General features: G+C 34.4%; 1 non-coding gene across 1 annotated transcript; it reads right to left on the reverse strand.

Annotated features, from left to right (window-relative positions):
* Nucleotides 1-2484: 2484 nt before the first annotated feature.
* Nucleotides 2485-2610, reverse strand: LOC126016738 (small nucleolar RNA ACA64). The gene has a single exon (XR_007498488.1). It is a non-coding gene; the product is annotated as a small nucleolar RNA ACA64 (small nucleolar RNA).
* Nucleotides 2611-6909: the final 4299 nt, after the last annotated feature.

The raw sequence follows: 6909 nt of genomic DNA on the forward strand, positions 1-6909 counted from the left end.
ATCCAGCTATTCCACTTCTAGGGACATACCCTATGAACACAAATATACAATACAAAAATCCCTTCCTTACACCTATATTCATTGCAGCACTACTTACCATAGCAAGACTCTGGAAACAACCAAGATAACCTTCAACAGAGGAATGGCTAAAGAAACTGTGGTACATATACACAATTGAATATTATGCGGCCATCAGGAGAGATAAAGTCATGAAATTTTCCTATACATGGATGTACATGGAATCTATTGTTGAGTGATAAGTCAGAAGGCGAGAGATAGACACAGAATAGTTTCACTCATCTATGGGTTTTAAGAAAAATTAAAAACATTACTGTAATAAGGTCCAAAGAAAATAGAGTTAAGGGCTAGAACGACTGGAAGGAATGGCTCACAATTTGAAGCTTACCATAAAGAGTGGTGAATGTTCTTAGGGAAATAACTAGCATGACAATGTTAAAGAATGAAAAAAGTAGAATGCCTGTCTTGGATACAGGCAGGGGCAGGGAGGAGGGGGGCATTTTTGGTGGTAATTTTGCACAGATAAATGGAGGGTATTCTGTTTATGACTGAAACCCAACTACAAACATGCTTGTAATCATGGTGCTTAAATAAAGAATATATATATATATATGTATATAATATATTATATAAAGAAACACCATTGGTCAAAAGACTCCTAAAATGTACCACATTACTATTGATCATTGAGATGAAATGAAAACAACAATGAGATCATCTCACTATAAAGATTGGTACTATCAAAAAGAACCAGAATAACAAGGTTGTGGGGAGAAATGGTTCTCATTCATTGTTGGGAGGAATTTTGACTAGTCCTGGCTTGTTGAAAAACAATATAGATATTCTTCAAAAATACAGAAATTGAGCTTCCAAATGTGTGTTTACTTTTTAATTTAAAGAATCATGTTTGGGGCCAGAGCAATAGCACAGTGGGTAGAACTATTTGCCTTGAATGTAGCTGACCTAGGTCTATTACCAGCATCCCTATGGTCTTGCTAGCCTGTCAGGAGTGATTTCTGAGTTCAGGAATAACCCTGAGTGCCTACAGGTGTGGCCCAAAACATAAATAAATAAATAAACAAATAAATAAATAAATAATTTTAGAGTTTTTGAAAGGAAAGAAAGAAAAAGAAAGAGGAAGGAAGGAAGGAAGGAAGGAAGGAAGGAAGGAAGGAAGGAAGGAAGGAAGGAAGGAAGAAGGAAGGAAATGAAGGAAGAAGGAAGGAAGGAAGGAAATGAAGAAAATGAAGGAAGAAGGAAGGAAGGAAGGAAGGAAATGAAGGAAGGAAGGAAGGAAATGAAGGAAGGAAGGAAGGAAGAAAGAGAAAGAAAGAAAGAAAAAAGAAGAAAGAAGGGAAGGAAGGAAGAAGAAAGAAGGGAAGGAAGGAAAGAAAGAAGGAAAGAAGGAAGGAAGGAAGGAAAGAAGAAAGGAAGGAAAAGAGAAAGTAAGTTGCAAATTGTCAGGTTGAAAACATTAAAAGAAAATTTGAAAAAAATTTTAAGGAAGAGAAAAATCCAATCAAAAGTAACTTGACATTCATTAAGGAAATAAAATACTAGATATGATGATCCAATTTGAATTGCGTTTCCAAATTGGACTGAATGTAAATAAAAATATTGAAATTGGTCTTAAATATAAGAAATATGTTGATGAATGAAAATCATATTTTATGTTTTTATAATTTATGTGTTTACTTATGGTTAAAATTTGGGCATTGAAGTAGAAATAATAATAACAATAATAATATCTGATAAAATCATGTTAAATTAATTTTAAAATATCATGATTTTATTTTTATGAAGAATGATTACAAACATGGTTGTACTTGAGTTTCAATCATAAACACCCCCTTCACCAGTGCAACATTCCCACCACCAATGCTTTGCTCCCTCCTTCCCAACACCTGCCTGTATTCAAGATAGGCATTCTACTTCTCTACTTCTCATAACAACTCTAATAACTATCATGACATCTTAATATCATGATTTTGTATGTTAAAAAAAGTGCACCAGTCAGGTAAGTGGATGATATGAGCAACATCACTTTGAGTTATTAATTTTGTGGGGAATATCAAGTAGTACATATATAGGGTCCCAATAATTATCATCCAACTGTGTGCGTAGTTCAAGTTAGGATGCAGTGCCAGCAAGGAACAGACTCCATGAATACCCTACTAGTGGTTGGAGGTATCCATGGCCATATCAGCAATAATTAAAAGCATGATGCTGAATTTTCAGCCCAAGATAATACTACCCCTGTACTGTCTCATAAATATCATAATAAATGAAATAAGATGGAATATAATTTCTTTTTTTTTTCGGGTTCAGCAATTTTATTTAACGGGGGAAGGCGGCACCCTCCCCACCCTCTTCTCAGCGGTCAATCAGGCTCGGTTCCCTGAAAATCCTGCAAGAAGAAGCAAAGGCCACTGTGAGAAGTATGGAGACGCCGGGAGCAGCGCTGATGCGTGTCGGGGCCTGGGTTTCACCTCTCCACACCGTTGAGTGGGCGGTGAGCTAAGGCCCCAGTGGCTGTGGGCGCCGAATCTCACCCGGGGCTACGGACAAAGCCGCGGGTGATTTTCAACCAACGCCAAGATGGAATATAATTTCTTTAAGAAAAGTAAATATATTACATATAGACAAAGTTTGTAGCAGAATAACAGTTTTCTTTGTATTTACCAGCATTCAAAGAGAAAGTACCAAAATAAATGTAAAAAATATATACATACTACATAATATATACATATTAACATAAGTTAATATATATTTATATGTATGTATATAGTTTACATTTATTTAGTTATATATATGTTTCTTAGGCTGAAGAAAGAATATGGAGGTAAAGCTCTTGCTTCACATGCTGCCAGCTCTAGTTCAGTCATCATTAATCACAGAGTTAGCAGTAAATCTTTAGTACAAACTGATGTGACCCAAACTCACCACTCTCACCCTAACAACAATAAAAACTGGGATCCTGATTAAAAAGATAATCATTTTCACCTACATAGAAAAAGCATTTTAAATTAATAGAATAGTGCATCACAAAGACAGATAACAGGCATATAGAACTCTGGTAAATGAATTAAATCACATTTCAAAGGTCAAAAATAAATGAAAGCAACAAACAAAACAAATTGAATTACAGCATCAATAAAATCAAAACACTCTACATGCATCTATTTAAAACTATTTAAAAATGAAAATGCAAGGATGTATATGAAAGATGAAAAGTCAATGCTTCTGATAAAGCATGAAAATTATTATGTCTTTGTGCCTTTAATTAGAAGAATATAAACAAATGTAAATCTACTTCAACAAACTTATTTTATGTGAATAATTCAAGAACCATAAAATAAGTTGAAATAACTTAGTTAAAACAACTTAAAAGAGGAAGCCAAAGAGCACAGCGGTAGCGCATTTGCTTTGCACATGGCTGCCCCAGGACTGATGGTGGTTCAAATCTTGGCAACGCATATGGTCCTAGGAGCCTGCCAGGAGCAATTTCTGAGTGTAGAGCCAGGAGTAATCCCTGAGTGCAGCTGGGTGTGATCCTCCCCCAATAAAAATCCAAAACAAAAACAAATAAACAACCTAAAAGATTCAGAGTATAGCAAATACAGCAAGCATTATATAAATTTTGCTATACATAAAAATACCTGAGAATAAAGCAAAGTAAAAGTCAAATGAAATTAAGACACCAAAGATGCAGAAATTGTACAATCCTGTATTACACTTTTTATATTGTTAAAAATAAAGTTCTTTAATAATGTTATTTTTTGGGGGGTGGGGTATCATACCCCAGAAATCACTGCTGCCTTGGGGACTGTATGGGATCCTGGGGGATCTAACCATGGTCCAGCCTAGGCTAGCAAGTGTAAGCCTGTGCCACTGCTCTGGCCCTATATTTGATAGTCTTGCAACCATCTAATTGTCACTCATTATTTACATATGTTCGTGGGATTTGGGCAACATATGTTGGTGTTCAGGGGTTACACCTGGCTTTGAACTAAAGAACCACTTTTACTAGTGCACGGGTCTCAAACCTGAGTACTTTGAGTTCAAGCCTGGGTAATTTGCATACAAGGTCTACACCTTTAAGCTGGACTCTCTCGACTCCTGCTCATTTTATTTTTTATAAATTTAATTTTGTTTTTTGAGCCACTCCTGGCAGCACTCAGAAGTTAGTCCTGGCACTGCACTCAGAAATTGCTTTTGGCAGGCTAAGGAGACCTTATAGAATGCTGGGGATTGAACCCAGATAGGGCCTAAGTGTGCTGCATGCAAGACAACTCCATATAGCTATGCTATCACCCAGCCACTATATTTATAAAATTTTACCAAATATTTAATTCAATCTTCCATGATGTGAGTTCAAATACAGAATATGTTATTCTTATTTTAAATATATTAGAGAATTGAGTCTATGAATAAAATGTTTATAATAATTTATAGCAAAGTATTTCAAAATAAGGAAACGGAAGAAAGTGGAATGAAAACTCAATCATCAGAACTTTATCTTTATTAGAATGAAGAAGTAAAGAAAATAAGGAAGGAAAAGAAAAGGAAGGAAAAAAGATAAAAAGGCATATGTAACAATATATACACATTTTGTAATCTCATAAATTAAATTATTTTTATAATTTTAATAAAGGAACCTGAGTGCAGCATATAAGTCAAGCAGTTAGTGGTGGGAAGGTTGCACTGGTGAAGAGGAGTGTACTTTTTCTTACTGAAACCCAACTGCAAACATGTTTGTAAACATTGGGTTTAAATGAAAATATTATAAAAAGTCAAATAGTCTAATATTAGAAAATATTAATATTAATACCTGGAGCAAGAGAGATTGGGGATAAGGACTTTGCTTTCTAGGTGGCTGGTTCTATTTTAAACTTCAGCACATCATATGGTACATTGTACTGCCTGCAGTGATTCATTGAGCACAAAACAAGGAGTAACTCTTGAGCACTACTATGTCTATGTGTGTCTCAAAACATAACAAATACAAACAACACCAACAAACGCTCCATATATTAGTTAATATTGAATAAAATGTTTCTGTTTGCACTAGTTATGTAATAAAACCCATTAAATGTTTGCATTGTTAAGATTAAGTTTGAATTTTGATTCACACTAAATTTAAAGTATGTATAGAGAAAATGCAAAACAATTTGGTATATATTAGGAGAATTTTATTAAGTGCAAATTTTGCTTGTTTCTAAGAAAATCCAAAAAAAGAGTCAGTTTTTAGTATACTAACCAAAAAACTTGCAAATGGTTAACTGCATTTTTGTCAAATTGAAATTGATAGTTTTTATTTCAATCATATTCCTAGGCCATATTTTCTTACCTATAAATTGCCTACAGAAATTGTTATACACTGTTTTATTTGTTGGATATAATGGGTCCCATTGTGCTCACTGCTTGTCTTATTGCCTTCCAGAGAAGCTCAGACTACTTGTCTTCTTTTCCTTGAAGGACCAAATGCTCTTGACATGTCACTGGCAGTACTTTCATTTAGATCCCCAGTTATAGTTTTGTTTCCATTCCATAAGAAGAACATCTTATTAAAGAGTCAGTATGCAAAGCTTTATGCAGGATGTTGATTGAAAACCACCATTGTGTAGCATTTCCAGCCTAAGGCAAGTGTTCAGTTTATTTTTGAATGGCTATATTTTGTTTGTGCAGTAGTTAAATGAATCTAAACCTTATATTTTAAAATTAAACTCTAATCAGGTATCATTTCAAACTGTATTTAATTCAATAATAGTAAGAATTATTTGTTTAAATAAAATTAAAAAGCAGTTTTAAAAATTTATGAAAAGTTTGGAAACCATAAAATTATCATTAAATGTAGGTCATTCCTCAAGGTGACTATGAGACTAAAAGAAGTTTATCTTCAGGGAAAGGACAGATATTCTACCAGAAGAGTATGTTCTTATGCATATTAAAAAATTGCTTGACAAAACAAAATGTGACATTGACTTAGTGAATTGAGACATGATGTTATTTTGGATTAGATAATTAATTGTTCAAGATTGGGGACGTGCTGTGTAAATAGGATACTAGCAAATTAGTAGAATTTAACAAATTAGCAAATTTAGTTATAAACTGGAAAAAATTTAGAAATTGCCTACTAAAAGATGGGAAAACCTTGTCTCAGTTATTTTCCCTCCCAAACTGTGCCTTAACTCTTGGAGGTCACTCCCAGTAATTCTTCTCTAACACTATTAGTGGTTCAATGCTAGTTCCAAAATATAGGGCACAGCTGGGGCACTGCATGGAACCTTATGTGAGGGTTCCCTGAGCCACCTCAAAAGTTTTCCTGCACTTCAGGGTCATACCTGGAGTTGCTCAAGATAAAATATGATGCCTGGCTTAACCTGGCTCAGCTTGCTCCCTAACCCTGTATTATTTCCCTAAACTCTTTCATGCTATGTTTTTACAAGCAAAATCATACAGTTTTCAAGAAATATTATACTCTATTAAGATCCATTGCACTACTTTTTATTAGATCAGCCTTTCTGTAGATATTGATAGCAAATAATTATAGAGCAAATAATTTTAAGAAAGTACATAACTTAAGTACAATAGAATGACATAGGGCTGGAGAGATAGCATGGAGGTAAGGCATTTGCCTTGCATGCAGAAGGACTGTGGTTCGAATCCTGGCATCCCATATGGTCCCCCAAGGCTGCCAGGAGTAATTTCTGAGCATAGAGCCAGGAGTAACCCTTGAGCACTGCCAGGTGTGCCCCCCCCCCAAAAAAAAAAGAGTGACATAAAGCAAAACATACATAAATAAATTTCCTTTACATATTTAAGAAGAAAATGTATAAAATAACAAATTGAAGAAAGGGTGATTCATGTTTATCATATACATAAAAGTCC

Source organism: Suncus etruscus, chromosome 8, assembly GCF_024139225.1.
Source record: "Suncus etruscus isolate mSunEtr1 chromosome 8, mSunEtr1.pri.cur, whole genome shotgun sequence".
NCBI classification, from domain to species: Eukaryota; Metazoa; Chordata; class Mammalia; order Eulipotyphla; family Soricidae; genus Suncus; species Suncus etruscus.